General features: G+C 41.2%; 1 long non-coding RNA gene across 4 annotated transcripts in view; it reads left to right on the top strand.

Moving 5' to 3' along the window:
- The first annotated feature begins 6 nt into the window (after positions 1-6).
- The window catches only part of LOC104909589, a 175,605-nt gene continuing 158,010 nt past the window's right edge, over positions 7-17,601 (top strand). For 3 of the 4 annotated variants that reach the window (XR_004158821.1, XR_002111792.2, XR_004158823.1), the window contains exon 1: positions 7-2,136. This is a non-coding gene — a long non-coding RNA (uncharacterized LOC104909589). Of the gene's footprint in view, positions 2,137-3,499; positions 4,233-17,601 lie in introns of those variants that run through there. The other variant, XR_004158822.1, reaches the window with a different exon arrangement.

Genomic DNA, 17,601 nt, shown 5'->3' with positions numbered 1-17,601 from the left:
TCCTGCCATGGTTAATAATATAAACAGGGAGCTAGGTATGCAGAAATCTAAGTACAAGGGTCCTATGTCAATGGCTTATTACCTTATCTTTTCTGAGTGACATTCTCGTGAATACCTGGAATCATAATAGCTACTCAAGATAAGAAATGGAGGGAAATTCAATAACAGTAAGAGGCCTGGTAACTTATGAGATCTCGATTACCCTTCAACTGTGCGAGGATAAGATTCACTATACTGTATGCAAAAGGAACTGAATAGCAGTATGGAAACCATTTTCTCATTGCAGAGAAGCACTAACAACTGGCTTTTGTGGTTGTTGAGACTTGCTTATATATATCCACATATATACGTGAAGCTTCTGACTTTCCCATGAATGACTTCTTTCTACCTTGATGGCCTGTGGATGGCAAGTATCTCTGGCTCCTGCAGTGGTCTCAGAGCACTTATGGGCTGGGCTGATGCATACGGAGCTCTGAATTTAGTCCTAGATACCATCAAACCTGGAAGTGGATGTCCATGTTTTAGTGAAATCTGTAATCCAGTTGATGACAGTGGGGGGTGGTTTGCTCTTCTGGTGGGTAAATGAGCACAAAGAAGGAATAAGAAAAGGAGCCTGCATGAAGTCATGTATTATTTTGGCTCTGAAAGGATTCAACAGGCAATTTCTCTCTATGTTTACTATCAGGCCTTTCTTCCGCCAGAACAACAGATTTTACTGTATGTGAAAACCATCAAAAGGAAATGTGAGTATGCCAGACACTTAGGATGTGTCTGTAGGGCACTGCCTGTTCCATATCAGCCACCAGAAAAGGGAAATGACAGCTTCGAAAGGCTTTGGGGACTCTATTGCATCAGCAGAATCTGAAAACAAATTTTGTTTTAAGTGAGTATGTCCCCTATGCTGGTTTCTGCTGTCCCTGTCAGGTGTTATGCTGTTTCCTCAAGTATGGATAATGCTAGTAATTTCCAGGTGGTTGACAATCTACAGTTTCTCATAGCAGAAAGGAAACTTTTATTCTGACTTCAACTTTCACTTATAAAACCTTACAAACAAGCAGCTTCTCTGTCCTTTTAGGTAGATCCAAGGCACAATCTCAAGGCACGTCAAAGGAAAGCCACAGCATTCTTTCTGGGGCAGCAGAGTCTTAGGTCAGTGTGTTCCTATCGTGCTCCTGTACCTGCATGAGGGTAAATTGTTTCTTCATGTTGATTCCAACTTGGAGATGTAGCACAACATCATAAACAGAGAGAATCTGACAGAGTGTTTGCTATTGTGGCAATAAGGATGGAGAGTATGCTGTAGATCTTAGAAGATGAATTCAGTGTTAGCGAATGCTTTTTTAAAAGGTCAGATTAGATGAGGAATGCAGCCATTTGCCAATCCAAATGAACACCAGCTCTAAAAAGATAACTCTAAAAAGACTGCTAGATTAGTGCTCTGATCCGGACACATCCCTTAGCCTTGTGATTTCAGAAGAAAAGCGTGAGAGAGGGAAGGAGTATGCGAGCAATGTGAGGCTATGACCTTTGCTCTCAGCATCAGGCAATTTTATAGTGATTTGAACTGCCTGTGAAACTGCATCCTAAGTTATATTCTGTGCTGTTTTCTGTTTGTTTGTTTTCTGCATATGCAGTTGAAATTCCAGGATGTACCAAGTAATGTCCAACAGACAGGCAAAGACAAAAAATGGTGCCAAAAAATGGTGCAGCAAATTGTGTTGAGCTTTCTGGAGTAAAAGCTGCAGCATTTGCTTCGGCTTGGCAGGTGTGGCTTAGAAGACTATGGAAATGGTGCTGTGGAAGGGTCAACCTGGAAGTACGGAAAAGCCATCTCCCCTAGGAGCAGTTTGCAGCTCTGGGAAGTATCAACACATGCACCAAATCGCAGTCTTTGCTGGCTACTTGTATGGTAACTTCTCAGTCATGGCCTAGAACCACTGATTGAGCATCTGGGGAAAGGACTCAGCCCTGGGATCACAGGTAAAGGCAATTCAGCTGTGTGACCAGAAGGGGTGGAGCCTGGCTTCACCTCTCTTAGACCTCTTCTAAGGGCTGCCTGCTACTGGGAAAGGATCTCTTCTTGGAGATTCCTCCTTTGTGGAGTTTCTCCTTGTGAGCCTAGATCTTCAGAGACAGGTGAGTGCTTTGTTGTTGTTGTTTCCATTTTTCTATTTGAGCTTGTCCCTTTGTTATTTTACTTCCTGTATCTCCATTTCACTGTATTGGTCTTTCTGGTTGTTACAATACTGTATGTTCATCATCATTACAATACTATTGAACAAAATGTGGAGGCTAGTGAATGATCCCAAAAAATTCAATTTTTCAGTTTTCACAGATAAACAATCTAAAGAAATTGAAGGGATAGCATACTTGAAATCTCCAGCTTTAATGGGAAAGATGATGGCAGTTCATTAAAAAACTTCTTTCAATTTTCTTATCTAGTAGTGGATACTGGGTACGTGTGGATTGGGAGTGGTATGACTGAATGAAATAGATCTCAGAAGTTTGGTACCTGGGGAGATGGTAAGACTTGGTGAGAATCAACCTTTATTCTTAAAGAAATTACAGAAATGCAACCTGGCTAATTGAGTTCAACCACTGTTGTAAGACCTGTAATGAAGTACTTAGAAAGGGATTATTTCAAAGCACTCATAACTACTGGCTTTCTAAGAGGTTAACAGGAACACCAGAATACAACCAAGCAATACTAAGCTGCTGCTTTAAGGAGCAGTCACTTGTGGATTAATATAGAATATGTGTTGCTACATTGGTGTGAGTGAATAAAATGTGATTTTTTTTTTAAGTGATTCACTGCTAATAAAGAACTGTAAAAATGGTCAGTTTAAATGGATTTGTAGTTTTAATACTTAAAATGTATGCTACTAAAATATTTCAGAACACAGAAATATGTACATGTGTTTTACATCTTGAAAAATAGTATTGGGGGGCCACGGGGTGTTGGTGTCTCCTTGAGAAGCTCTTGCTGTTGCAGAGGCACAGCTGTTAGCAGAGGGATTACAGCCCCTAGGAAAGGAACACAGTAGGCAGCAAGATGGGTTTATGCTCCCAATTTACTTCACTTGAATTCAAAAGAGTTTTTGTCAGAGTACAGAATCAGGTGCAGGTTGTTCTGCTTACCCAGTTGCCCTAAAATAAGGGAACATTAGTTTCAGGTGAGGTGCTCCCTCTTCTCAAGTTACTGACAAAGAGGTTAGAATTTGGTATAAAAGCAGGGCAAGGCATATTGAGAAAACAAGCAAAAATATTGACAAAATTTTTTTTTGTGCTCTGCTAATACAGGAAGTACAAGGAGAGAAAAACCTTTTTGGATTCTTGTTTTTTTTCTTGGTTTTTGCTTCTTTTTTTTTTTTTTTTTTGTCCTTTTCTCTAAATGGTATCTTGCAACTAAATACTTGTTGGAAAGAGTACTGGATCAGGCAGTGTTGATTTCATGGAGCTCACCAAGTGGATAGCATTATCCAGATAGAAAAGCAAGTGCTGAGTGTCTCAGAAAAGTGTATTTTCTGTAGCTCCATAACCAATAGTAGAGAAAGAAAAAGAGGATGAGAATCGGCCAGTTAAGATTACAAAAATATTCAAAAAACAAGAATTATTTCATTATTGTACCGGTATTATGCAAATGAAGGAGGGCATTTTGTAAGTATAAACCACAGCATGTAAGTAGGCTTGTTGCCTTGGCTGCATGGAGAGAAGTAAAGGAAATCATAAATATGATTGTATGCAAGTTCCCTTTCCCCTTGTGCAGCATCCAACATAAAATATTTCACAGCAGCATTTGATAGCCCAAAGCCCCTGAATGTAGTTAGCTTTTTAGGCAAGTGGCTGATTGTTCTACCAACTGAGCAATGCCCAGGTGCTCAAGTGTTCCAGCTGATCCCCACCTTCCTTAATTGAGCCTGATCAAGCCCAGGTGTAAGCCCTTCTTCAGAAGGGTTTGCAGAGAGAGAGAGAGTAGTATAAGTGAGTTGTAGGTAAAGTGAAGGTGAAATGCTTTTCAGTCTTGGTTTGTTGTGTGAATCTTAGCTTAGTTCAGTGTTAAGTGCCAGTGAGCCTCAGGCAGTGCTGTGTTGAAGCTTTCAGCTTTGTGCCAGTGGGGTTGGGAAGTCTGAGTCTTGTTTGACTTCAGACCCTAAAGAGTGAGTGCCATTATCACCAGGGAGAGGCTTTTGGAGGTCATATTTACTCCCTCAAGCAATTTCTCCTCAAAATACGTAAGTATGTGATTTCTTAATAGCTCTTCTCTAAGGCATTTCATGCTTTCTGGAGAATGGAAATTACAACTTATGAACAATGCTTCACAGTAGTTAGGATGGATGGAGGGGCTGGGGGAACACTGGTGCTTGTGATGATGGAATGCTCTTGTCTAGTTGTCAGTATTCCATAACATTAGTGCTGCATCTGGTCTGAGATGAGCATCTGAGTTCTTTTGGTGTGGGAGGAGGAGAGGGAGTGAAGCTGTTACAGCAGGCTTTGGTTGACAAGGTGTTTTCCTTGGCCTCTAGTATTCCTTCCAATGGTGCTATGCTCAATATGACAGCTACATAGCTGGTGTTTGGGAAGGGCTTGGAAAAGTGTGGAAGAAAGTCCCAGTTTGTGTGGTAAATATCATGGCAACTGATAAATATAACTGCTTCTGTGAGATGAGGAAAAACTGCTTTAAGACAGGGTTCTTCAGGGCAGAGCTAGGGGGCCAAGAGGGACCCAGCCTTCATAGTTGTATCCAGACCTTCATGGAAGTTCAGCACTCTTACTTCACTCTTTTCCTTTCTCTAAATATACTTAACTTTTCTAAAATGAAATGGAATGTCTAGGTGTTTTTTGTTTTTTGTTTTTTTACATGCCTGGGTTGGAGGAACCTGTGTGGGTATTTCTGGAATAGAAAGATTCTGGAAGTCTTGGAGAAACTTCATCTGAGGTTGTGGGAATTACTGTAATTGGTGTTTTCTTCTGGGTTTTCTTGTTTTGTGGTCTTTTACTGCTGTTGTTTTGTCTCTGTTTTTTAAACAAATTTAAGAAAATGGAAAAGCCTGAGTAAAGGCTGTGAACTTTGGTATATTTGTCTGAAGTGAGATGATGTTTCTTTACAGCTTCTCTCTTCTTGTCTGAAGGCTGTGATGCTTTCTGTATTGTTCATGCTTTGTCATGATGCTGTTTCCATCTGTCACAGTAGATATTACCCTGTTAGAGGGTAATATAAACCTCTATGTTGGAGCTCATACTTTTCTCATGTTTCTGATCTTTTTGGATAACTTCTGAGTGTGAATGAGAGAAAAAGGAGCAAATTTTAACTGAACATGCTATGTTCCTTTGAATCATCCTGATCTCCAGTAGTGTTTGCAGTAGCTTTTGGTAGTCCTGAGAAGAAATAGCCTAGTCTTTCAGGTGCTATAGGGATTTAGCCACAAATGATGCTATTGTTCCCACTTCTTTTCCAAGCAGGACTGGCAGGGAAGTGGATAATAATATTAAGAAAGGTTGGTCTCCCAGTGGTAGTACAGCCTCCAGCTGCTGCCTCTCGTGGCCTGTCACCATCACCTCTATTGCTATGTAGTTTTCCTCCAAGTGCACAGCCTGCTGGTGTCCTTGGATCCCACACCCTAAGGGTGCCCCATGCTGGCTGATTTCCTTTGTTCACATTGGACTAGTATGTGTGGCTTTGGCATGCTGTCTTGCCAACTCTGATCCCAGCATGCTTATGGGGTTAGCCATCAGGAATATATTAATTGTAACTTTGAGTGGATGTTCAGTAACTTCAGAGGTCATTTCCATTCCTGAAATGACTACTGATAATGAATACTCTGAACTGTGATTTTCATGTTTCAAATACATAGTCTTCACTGTACATCTTAAATGTGTTGTGTTAGAGGAGAACTCCTTTGGTAACTGTGTGTTGGCTAATGACTGTAGTGTATAGTCTTAAGACAGGTGCCTTGTATCTCTGTTGTGCATGTTCTGGTTCAGTTATGATCTTCTGATGGTTGAAAGGGCAAGGAAGGTATTGTTTCCTGTTTTGTTTTTTTTTTTCTTTTTTCCTTCTACTTTATCTTGACCTAAGATATGCATAACAGCAGCAACACCCATCTGCTGTATTTGTGGTGTGGTATTCTTAGCATTAATCTTATATTTTGTCTTTGTGTATTCTGGAAAACGTATGGCTCAGAGCTATTCACAGGAATGCTGGATTTCAGTACTGGGTGAGCTGCACCCTACTCCAATTTGTGCAACGCTATTTATTGATCTTGTGACTGTAGAAATGAAGGAGTCTTTTGGCTGGGCTGGGGTGTGGTATGTGTGGCTATATACAGTCACATATGCATATGTGTTCTATATATTCTTAAAGTTTAAATCTTTAAATATAGAAGAGATGCTATAAGTACAGATTCAATAAATAGACATGTACTTAGTAGCACTGTGAGAATCCTGCTGTCCTTTTGGCTTCAATCTGAGGAAATACCGTGATTTATCCATGACAAGGTATTCATAGAGGTAGAACTTACTATCAGGTTAATGTGATTGGTCATTTGTTATGCTGTTTGATGCTCTTTGCACAACAGTTGCCTTGTGTTAGACGGTTTCTTTAATTCTGCTGTCATCTGTTTCCTGCCAAATCCTATGTAAAATGCATAGAAATAGAGCATTTGATTTGTGCTGTGTAACAGTCTCTCATCGTGCTGTGTGTATTGCTGGCAGGTGGGAAGAGATGTTCAGTACTTGACCATTGCATTCTATTCTGCTGACAGTTTCCAGCAGATGCTAATGTACTGTTCAAGGTGAGCTTTTGTATCATATGCAGAAGAGGAAAGAGGCTGTGCAGTTTCAAGACAAACCTTCCACACCTGAAAAAGTGTGTATGTGCATTATATTTCCTGGGTTTTTATACATTAACACTTGCTAGGAAGTAGCAGGCATCTGATTCCACTCATCCACTCATGATATGGCATCATATCTGTTTGTCCACATGTCACTTGGAGTTCTGGAAGAAACTTATTTCTAGTGTCTCTTATATATGTAATACTTTATGGTTGTGCTTGGTATGTGGCTTAGCAATAATTATCAACTTGAGAGAAATGGAGTTCTTGCATGTTGTTATTGGTGCCAGCTCTAGTAAGGTGTAATTCAGTTGGCATCTCTCTCTTTGGAGAGTAGTCCCTTTGACATGATTTAGAGATATTGGAAGCTGGTAATACCATCATGCTTACCTTTTCAGTTATTGGAAGCTATAGGATCTTGCTTGTAAGAGGCAGCCTAACTTTTTTGACTTGTGCACATCTGGTATACATTTGAGTTGTGAACATCAGCGGGTGGTGTGCCACTGACTTGGTCTGCATGATTTGCACTGGTCTGTGCAATGTCTATTCCAGTGAACTGAAGAAAAATCCTGTTTTACTGCTGGCATTTGTATCTCTCTGAAAACATTAGATGGCTTCTGTTGGCAATTAGCATATGCTTTTAGATCTCATAGATGCACGCATACTGTGCCTTAACACTGATCTGGTGCATCCATGGATCAGAACTGTGGCTGCATGTCTTGGTGCATGGCTACAAGGAGACTGTCTGAGACATGGCCCACTGAAAGCGGGCACCCTTATTAAAAGCAGTAATTTAATGTGAGTGGTGAATTGATTGCTCACACTCTAACTTGCTGCCTTTGTTAATGCCAGTTCTGCTGGGAATCCACACTTTTTCGAAGTGTAGATATTCAGTGTATAGGTTAGTGGTGTTAGAATTGGGACATTAATTTTATGTCTCCAAAACCTTTGTGAAAATCTTTTAATTTTCTTGGGACTTATGGTGGAGATGAAACTCTGGCTTGCGCGTTAGGATGCATAACCATTTTGACTGTCTGAAACAAAAGTGACTTGTTCTTGATATTTTTTTTTTATTTTTATTGACCACTACATTTAGTGACTGTAGATGTTTTCCTTCCCAATGACCTTCTGTCCCAGAAACTAAGCCTTCATAATGTTGATGATCTATTAAGATTAATATTTATCCTCAAAATACATAAAGAGGAATTATGACTTTGGCATGGCAAATTAAAATAAGTAGGGGAAACTAGTATTTATTTTTTCAATATTGGCATTATGTGTATAGCTTCACAAAGTGGACTTTTTTTAGTATGGATTCATATTTTCTAACACTCCAGTACCCCCACTGATTTGTTCTTAAAATACTCTTGCACAGCAAGCTTAGTGCTTTGCAGATCACCCAGAACAATTGTATTTGAATGCCAGGCCACATCTAGAGACTGAGTATTTTCTCAAGAATCTAAGTATTTTATTTTCCTTGATTGTTTTTATTTTTTAATTAAAGCATATATTTTCAAGATGAGATCTTGAGGGATTAAGAAACAGAAGAACAACCATTCCCTTTGTTACTCCCACAGGGAGTATTTAAGCCTGATCTCTTGAGCTCACATTTGTGTGACAGCTTGCTCTGATGCCCAATAGGTGTAGGTTGCATCTATGAAATAACATCAGGAAGAAATACATCTTAGTGGCAGGCAGTGTGTGCTTCCTGCCTAGCCAACTGGTTCCTGTTCCTCTGGGTTGTTCCATGGCAAAACTCAACTCTTCCTTTGCTTAGAGTTCTCTGAGGGTTTAACAGGCTTCTGTTTCAAAAGAATGTGGGTCTGCTTTTAAAGTATGTAATTCTGGAATGAGATGCTATGGCTGTATTTTGGAGGTGTAGGAATGAGGTGAAGTAGTAGTCAGCTGAGTAGGATTCCACCATCTTGGAGGCCTCTGCTCAGTAGCCACGTGTCTTCAGCACAACTCTTCCAGTGATTTCAGGAATTGCTGGGATGCCTGGGGAAGAGCTTTTAAAAGAGATGCTTGAGAAATATCAGTTTTGCATGCTGTTTTGACAACAGCTGTGAAGTGTAGCAGTGTAGGGCACTCCCCGTTCTCTGGAAAAGACTAAAACCCCCATCAAACCAAAACAAGGGAACTGGAACAGCCTGCAGGGAGCTGTGTGACTGATGTTCAGTCCTACAGGCAGTGCAAATTGTACATTTACATGGACAGTGGTGCATGGGTGTACGAGACAAAGCTGCTTACGCTGATACTGGAGAAAATATCTATTGAGCTCTGTGTTGGCTCCACTTACAGCAATTTTGCTGTCATTTTGCTAGAGCTTCTTAATGGTGCAGAACTTCCTAATCTGTCACTGGAGAGTTTTTCAGCTTAAAAGAACTAATATGCATAAATATGGGAGGGAGTCCACATTCTTGGGGTTATTTGCTGTCAGAGTATACATATATTTTTAAAATCTTTGTGCCTGATTCCAGTACCTAATTTCAGTGCAATTTTACTCTCTTCACTGGAGAGTTCTGACCTTTCAGAGCTCTGTTTTGTATTATCTTCTAGATGGATAAAATGCCTAAGCCTACTTCACATTTCCAGCCATTTCTTGCTCTCTTGACAATAGTTCAGTTGTTTACTGAAGTAAGTTGGAATACCAAGAACTAATTTCACTTGCCTCCTATGGAGCCTATTTACAGTTGATACCATCTTGCATCAGCAACTAGAACTGCAATAATAATGAGGCTTTCAAAGACAAAACCCCATTGCCAAAGTGTCCTCCAGGACTTTGGGTTTGAGGTCTGAAGATGGTTGTTTCTTGCAGCAGCCCCCTTGCTTGTCAGGCTGTTGTTATGAAAAGCCTGGCAAATTTCTGTGGAAAATTGTGGTGCTTGGTAGGATTTCTTAATGTGTTCATCTCAAACATGTGACACAGCAGCAAGAAGCTTCTGACAGTGGATATGAGAACATCATCTGAACAGCAGCAAGTTGGATTTTTAGGAAGAATTTCTTCTCAGAGTGGTCAGGAACTGGAAAAGGTTGCTGAGGGAGGTGGTGGAGTCACCATTCCTAGAAGTGTTCAAGGGAAGTGTAGGTGTAGTAATTAAGGCCATGGGTTAGTGGGTAATATTGGCAGTAGGCGGATGGTAGGGCTAGAGGGTATTAAAGGTCTTTTCTTACCTTAATTATTCTATGGTAAGTTGCTGCTTAGAGGTGACTGTTTTTGCAGTTATATTGTTGATATGTGCATAAAAAATGATAGCATTGTGACCACTGCTGTGTGCATGAAGTAGCTTGAAGTTAGCTCATGCTTACCAGCATCAGAGCCTGATGTGTCCTGTGGTCCTCATCTCTCCTGAGGAGCCTTTGGCTACAGAAAGGCCTAAACCAATGGCACCACCAAATTGGTGATGATAAGGAAGCAAGTTGCTGGCTAAAGCATCCTGTACCCTGTCGTACCACAGAGCACAGCCCTCACCATAAGGCAGCTGCATTTCTGCTACAAGCTGTGGGCTGGCATACAGCTGGTTGCTGTGAGTGCTTGTACTCCCTGGCTGTGCTGAACCGTCAGATTGAATGGGACATTTTTCAAGGTTATGTAAATAGACAAATTTGACTTGCTTGTTGATTATAACAATGACAGCTGTGTGTACTTCATGATGGGAATTGCAGGACCCCCCCCCCCCTACTATCAGACCAAATGCTTGTGGGAGATCAGATTTGCCATGGGCATTTCTACTGTCAATGTATCCTGAACTGCTATGCTCATTCTGAGCTGCTTCTTGAACTTGATTCCTGGAATGGCTTTTGTAGAGTGCACTGGGAACAGCATCAAGCCTCCAAAACTAGTTGGCAAGGCAACTTTCTCAGTGAAACTCGGGTGTCAAAAAAGCAGGTTGCAGTTAAATAGCCAGTTGTGCTGAGCGTCTGTGGAGAAAGCCAGAGGAACTATTATTTTGAAATATCTCTTTGGGTGATGATTGATAAGAGCTGTTCATCACAGGGAAACTAATCCAGGAGTCAACAGGTGCCTCTTCTGGATTCTGCAGCCAGTCAAAAAAAAAAAAATAAGGGAGAGCACAACAGGTTATTCCAATTTGACATGCAATGCCTGGGAACAACAACCGACAAGTCCCAATTTGTGTCCAGCTGCTTAAAAACTACCACCCAGCTTGGTATTATCCTTCTGCCCTCGGGGAACTTGTCTTGTGAAAAGAGTTATTGATGGCTGATCTCAGCATTCCTCAGGGCTGTGCTCATGGTGGAGTATCTGCCTGAAGTTCTGATTTCAAACTAAACCATCTCTGGGTCATAAATAAGGAATAACTTTGTAAATATGCATTCCCTTTGTCTATAATCTCAGTTCTTATAAAGTCACTCATTTCAAAGCTTTGTGCAAAGACTGGGGATTTGAGATGTAACAGAAATTATGCCGTGGTATTTTTCCACCCAGTTACGTAATAGCTCAGTGGATGGCTTCATACTCATTTAAGCAGATCTGTTCTGGTGGCTTTGCTGTTCTGTGAACTCACTGTCTCGGACCCCATTTCTTGACACATGCTGTGTAGCAATATCTAGGTATCATCTGGGGAAGATTTGGCTTCCTAAGTCTGAGTGTTTCATGCCATGTATCTGTCTTAGGGTCAGGACTGCTAAACCTGGTGAAGCTAACTTTCAGGCACTGCTCCAGAAAGTTGGGGCTCCCACAGCCTTCATGGCATACATGTCAACCCTCTATAAAATGCCCCCAGAGCATCAGGGCAACTCCAATGACACTAAATGCCTCTGTTTTTGTTTAGGTAATACAGAAAGCAGTAGCACCCTGGTTTTAAAACACACAGGGGTAGGAGCCTCAGATGGTGATAATTTAAGTACGTGTTGTAAGGTGGAGGTGTGGGGGAGGGTATGAAGAGTTGTCTTATCAGCAGATTTGTGCTGATTAATACTAGTTTCCTCCTGTTCCCTTTTACAAGTTTTCCTCTGACAAAGTCGTCTAGAGATGAGGGCTGGTGGACGTCTCATCCCAGCTATTGCATTCTCTTCTCAAAAATAGATGCACTAGGTAATTCGGTCCTCCCAGTGCTCCCAGGAGCAGAGGCTTACTATTTCTATTCCTTCTCTGTGCAGGTTGTTTATGTAAGTATCACTGGATCATGACTCTAAGTATTAATCTCTGTAACCTAGAAAAGAAAACAGTATTGCCAGCTGCGTGCTTGGAGTTGCATCGTTATTAATCACCTGTAGCTATTACTGTCTGAAAAGTGATTCTTGTGTAGTTATTCATGGCTTCTTTGTGTTAGGCGGTGTATAAACAAAAATGAGAGATAATCCCGTTTTGGTGAGTTGCAATCTAAATAAACAGGCTACACAAAGTGTGAAAGAAAGCAAAAATGTGAACTACCTTAGCATATACAAACTCTTAATCACCCTGTTCTTCAGCTCTACTTTTGTAAAAGTGGAGTAAGAATGTATGTTCTCCCTCCTGTTTAGAGTGCAACCCCACCAGTCCAAGGATTAGCTTCTGACTTGTTTTGCACTTCTGTGCTTTACCATGCTGAGCATAAGATGCCTTTATTTTTTTTTTTGGGGGGGGAGGAGGAGGGAAGAATAAAGCTGCTAAAAGGTGTGTTTGGGGGAAATGGGTATTTTCCAGTTCAAGGGGAATCGCGAGAAACAGAATTGTGCATGATCTGTGTGATGCTAATTGCTACCTCTTGCTTGGGCTACATACACAAACTTGTCCTGCTGCCTTGAACTCTGCTTACGTGGAAAAGGTGAAATGGGAGTTACAAATACCATTCATAGTACAAGAGAAAATTCAAGGCTTTTTTTTTAAAGAAATATGAATTCCTAAGCCTAATACTTCAGTTTTAATGAAGTCAGTTTAAAAAATAAGACAGTCTTCTGGAGTTTTCTACTGTTTCTTTTTAAAAGAAGAGTATTAAAATTACTGACCTATAGAAGTGACCTTTGTGCATGGTACGTTCTATATTTTAATAAGGGCTTTCTACAGGAGGAAGGGACTGTACTATTTCTTTGAAGAATGAAAACATCTGGGTGTGTGAATGCTTAGAATGTTTCATGAAATAAATAAAGTTAATCTTATTCCTTTCCCTGCTGCAGCTGTTTTTGAAATGAGATATACAGTGCTCTTTAAAATGCTCAGCTTAACTTTCATTCAGAAGTGGAACCTGTGGTTTAAAACTTAGGTAACGGCTTCTGCCAGTGTCTGAAAACTGAGTAACTTGTAAATAATATGTGGGAGCCTTGACTGAATGGTGTTCAGATGGCCTCATTTGCTTTTGTGATGCTGGAAATGAATGTCCCTTCAGTCTGTTTTGGGGGGGCAGGGAGGGAAGGGATCCTGTGCACCTGAATGGTACCTGAATGGCTGCAGAGTGAGGTAGAGGAACTGGACCATGTGGTGTGGGAGCAGCTCTGGCCCCAGAGCCCCCCCCACCCACCCTGCAGCATTTCTGGAGAATCTTGGTCTGTGGGATGGGACCAGGTGTAGGGAGCGGGTTCATCCCTTTCTTCGCTCCACCCTAGCAGCGTCCCTTTGCTTTGAACATTGTCCCCTTGCTCATCTTTGTGGCATGCAGGATCTAGCAGAGATGAGTAACTGAACACTGCAGTGTTCCCTTGTGCAAGGCTCCCTGGACTCAGTGGGAAATTTGCCAGTAGAAGGCTGGATCCCAGCAATGGAAAAGACTTGCGTGGGGGGGAAGGAATAGATCAATGTCCTATTGTTCCCTATGCTATATTTAAACACATGTATTTCATGGAAATGTTAAAAATTAAACTTCTAGACCACATGTCTCCATAGCCCAGAAGAATAATTGGAGCTATTGATTTACTGCTCTGGTGCAAGGCGCCCGTTGTTCAGGATGGGGCAGTGATTCTCCTATCTTCAGAAATGGTGCTGAGAGAATAATTGCAATGGCAGCAGACAAAGGTACTTATTTTTGCAGAGCTGACTGGCTGGGAGCAAACTGAGCTTTACTTATTCCTTCCCCACCTGGCCTCCTGGTCTGACTTGATTTTAATTTATTTTGTGGGTTTAAACTTGTAATAAAGATGTGGATTAATTTCATGTGCCTGTTGATCATTAAAGGACAGCTGCTCTTTGCCACTTCCCTTTAGCAGATAAATGTGTCTTTGTTATTTTTATTTTTCATCCATTGCTTTTGTATTTATCAGTTTTTCTAATTAAAAAAAAACAACAACAGATGAATGGATGCTATTTCTGAAAGGAGAAAAAAGACCACTGCCCCGATACAGGCAGTCAGTGTCATTTTGCTGACGGGATGCTTTGCTTTTAAGAAAATCTGGCATTGGAGCTTCTCCATGGCTTTTGAGAGGAGCCAAATGCATAATTCACTCAGCCTCTGTGCACTACTTTTTGAATTCTGCTGCAACTCCATTTGCAAGAGAATAGAGGGAAGGATGTACAGTGCTCACTTTCTCCTGTTTGTGACACAGAAAAAAGGGGTGTTGGCTTGATTAACTGTGGGCCTCTGACAAGACAGATGAGAAGTGACAAAATGTAAATGAACTCTGTCCCAGCTAGTCTGATTGTTTGCCACCCCTTGTATCTGATGGCCCGTGATGCCAAGAACTGTTTGAGAGCTCGTTGTATGAACTGTTATTAGTGAACTCTGAGGCAATACCTATGACTCTGGAACTGCATCTTCAGCAATGCAGAGATTATTTTTTTTTTTTTCCCCCCCCAGGTTTGGGCATAAAGTGATTCTGCTGGCTACTTAAGGTGATATCAGTAGCACCTCTCTTTAGGCATTAAATGGTGGGACACCTGCAGTGGGTACCTGTGTTCTGCAGGAGCTGTTTTTGAAACCTGAGCCACTGAGTCTTAGCATGCCTTAGTGTTAAAGCCTTGTTTTGCTTGCTTGAGATTTGTTTCCCTTGCAGCTGTGAGGCTCAAGCTAGTGTACACAGCTATCCCTAAATGTTGTCTGACTTAAAATTATGAACTTTCCCAGTTCTCAGTCTGGCAGGGGTGGAAGGATGGTGAAGGTATGTGGTGGAATCATCAGAAAGGAAAAACATTCCTTCTAGCTCAGCTATTTGGCAAATTGAGGCTACTGGAATGGGGCTCACCATGATCCAAACTCTTGATAGCAAGGAGATAAAGTTGGTGATGTACCCATAGTCTGTAGAACCTTAGTTTCCTGGGAGAGAACTAGATGAGTAAGTTTCCTGCTGTCTTTCCAAGGATGCTGGGAGTAACATGGCTCTGAGATGACGGAATAGGGAGCGGTATGAAGTATGTTAAAAAGATAATAAGGCAGATGAGAAACATTCAGAATAGCTGCTGTGCATCTATATGTCTCACCTTGCTTTGCAATGAGTTTTAGAAATACATACTTTTTTTTCTGCCTGTATTCATCTTGTAGTATTATCTGGGATGGTATTCTGTTTTCCCCTACAAAATGTTTTCCAAGTTCTCTGCGAATGCTAAAACTGCTGCCTCTCCTCACCCCACTGATCCATCAGTGAAGGAAAATGCTGATTTATCTTAAGATTCATGGTCATACCTGTGCTGTGATGGCAAGTAATTCAGAACTATGGAAACAAAATTAGATACTAGAGATTTGCATTGTCATTAGTGGGTAAAGAAAAAATCTTATGATGGATGGCAGGGATATATTGGTAATGATGTCAAAATCCCAAATGCTCCATTTCTATAGAGAAGTGCTGAGGTGGTGGTGTTAACAAGGCTTGTGCTTCTAACTGGGGAGGGAAGATGTACCAGGTATTAGGAATGCACATACAGGTGCACGGGCAACTTCTGACCACACAGGTTTTGTGAGAAGTGCAAATTTAGGATTTGCACTATTGAAAATGTGCTGAGAGGCATGACTGGCCTGACTTGAGCCATGCTCTGCTTTCCTCTTGAATGGCATTTGAGTAGGGCCACCACGCAGTTCAAAGCCAACAGCATTTTGGATCCTTGGCAGGGTCAGGGTCCCCAACAGCTCTGCAGGGCTGCATGTCCCCTGGCAGCATTGACTCATGACACACCTGATGGGTGTTCAGTACCTGAACTGCACCTACTGCATGAAAGCAGTCCCAGCATCTGTCTGCCTCACACGTCCCCAGCCTGTGTTGACATCAGTGTACCTGGAAGCCAACTTGGGTAACAGATCCAAGTGAAACCAGTTCATCAAACACAGCTCAAATATTGAGCTTTTGCTGAGATTAGCTTCTCAGCTCTAGTTTGCTGTGTGGCCCACTGGTTGGTTGTGCTGCTCTCGATGTGGGGTGAGCAGCCAGACAGGGCTGGGCTGTGTATTCAGGATCAATATGGCCTTATGCTGCCCTTGAGATGCTCGCAAAACTAGACTTCAGATTTGCTAAAATGTGGTTTCCTGTTTTTTTTTTTGTCGTTGTTTTTTTTGTGTTTTTTTTAGTGAAGTGTTAACTGTCTCCTTCGATATTCAGGGAAGAGTGCTAGTAGCTCTAGGATAGTCAGTAATGTTCTTGAGTGCGTAAAGACTACAGGTTTATTAAGCATCGATTAGAGGGTAATGCTGCCCAAAGTCAGTTAAAAATGCATGAAGTTAAAGTAGGCTTCCATTTTTTTTAATCTAGATTATTGATTGCTCATAGAGTGCCAGTGTGAGGAGGTTGTGTGCAGCATTTCCTCTTAGACATAGTGCCAGAAGTTTAACAAATCCTTACGTATGTATGTATCTAGATATAAAGGCCTGATGAGTATGTAGAGGGTCTCCAGGCAAATTAGGGTACTTGCCCTCTTATTTCCCACTTTTTTTTGAGAGAGAGAAAAACAACCCCCTCCCCAAAACTGGGCAGTGAGTCTAGAATGTGTTAGATCAATGCAGACACCATGAAAGACAACCAGGACATGCTTTTTGTGACTTTTGATGTAGCTATGGCTCTTGCTGAAACTAACAGATGCAAAAGCAAACTGCCAGATACCCAGCATGTGTGCCAATACCAACAAACCTGCCAGATGCCTGGCAGCTGCTCTTGCCCCAGCTCCAGTGACTCTCTTGTACATAAAATATTTCTTGAACAGGAAAAGTTTATCAAGCTATTTTGTGAAAGCATCTTCTGGTAAACATATTTCTTAAAGAAGTTAATACCTTATCAAGTTCTTCCAAGGTGGAAGGAGGATTCTGAAGCCTTGTTAATATCTATCCAGAATAAGCCCAGCATTTTGGACTATAGCTTAGTTGCAGGAATTAGATGATCTGCACAGTGTAAATGGTCATTCTGTCCTCCTCCAGCAAGAGTTATGTATGAGCCAACTGGATAGGTTGGAGAGAAAACGCCATTTGGAATACTATAAACAAAGCTTTTGCTGTTCCAGGCTATGATGCTGAAAGGAAATCAATGTTTTTCCACCAAATGTGGTTTTATCTGGCCAGGATAAACAGTTACGACAGGATATTGGTGCTAAATTTATTAACGTTTTCTCTAGCTTTGACATGCTGGGAAAAATTACCTGAAAAAGGTGGAAAAAGCTCAAAAATTGATCTCAATATTTTTCCTTCACTTCCTGTTTAAGCTTCAGTTAGATATTTGACAGTTTAAACAGCTGGCCTGGTATATACCATGCAATAATACTTTCAGAAATATTGCAGAAATACAGTTCAGGCTAGGATAAAAATACTACCTGAAGAAGAGTCTGTGCCTTGATCCTGCAAGGAACAGACTCCCTCAACCTACCGCTAGCTTGATGCTGATATTTTAACACCATGCTGTTTTAGTAACTTTTCGGAGTGAGGGCAGG

This window comes from Meleagris gallopavo, chromosome 2 (assembly GCF_000146605.3).
Source record: "Meleagris gallopavo isolate NT-WF06-2002-E0010 breed Aviagen turkey brand Nicholas breeding stock chromosome 2, Turkey_5.1, whole genome shotgun sequence".
Lineage (NCBI taxonomy): Eukaryota > Metazoa > Chordata > Aves > Galliformes > Phasianidae > Meleagris > Meleagris gallopavo.
The sequence above is the reverse complement of the archived record's forward strand: the minus strand, read 5'-3'. Positions and strand labels throughout refer to the sequence as shown.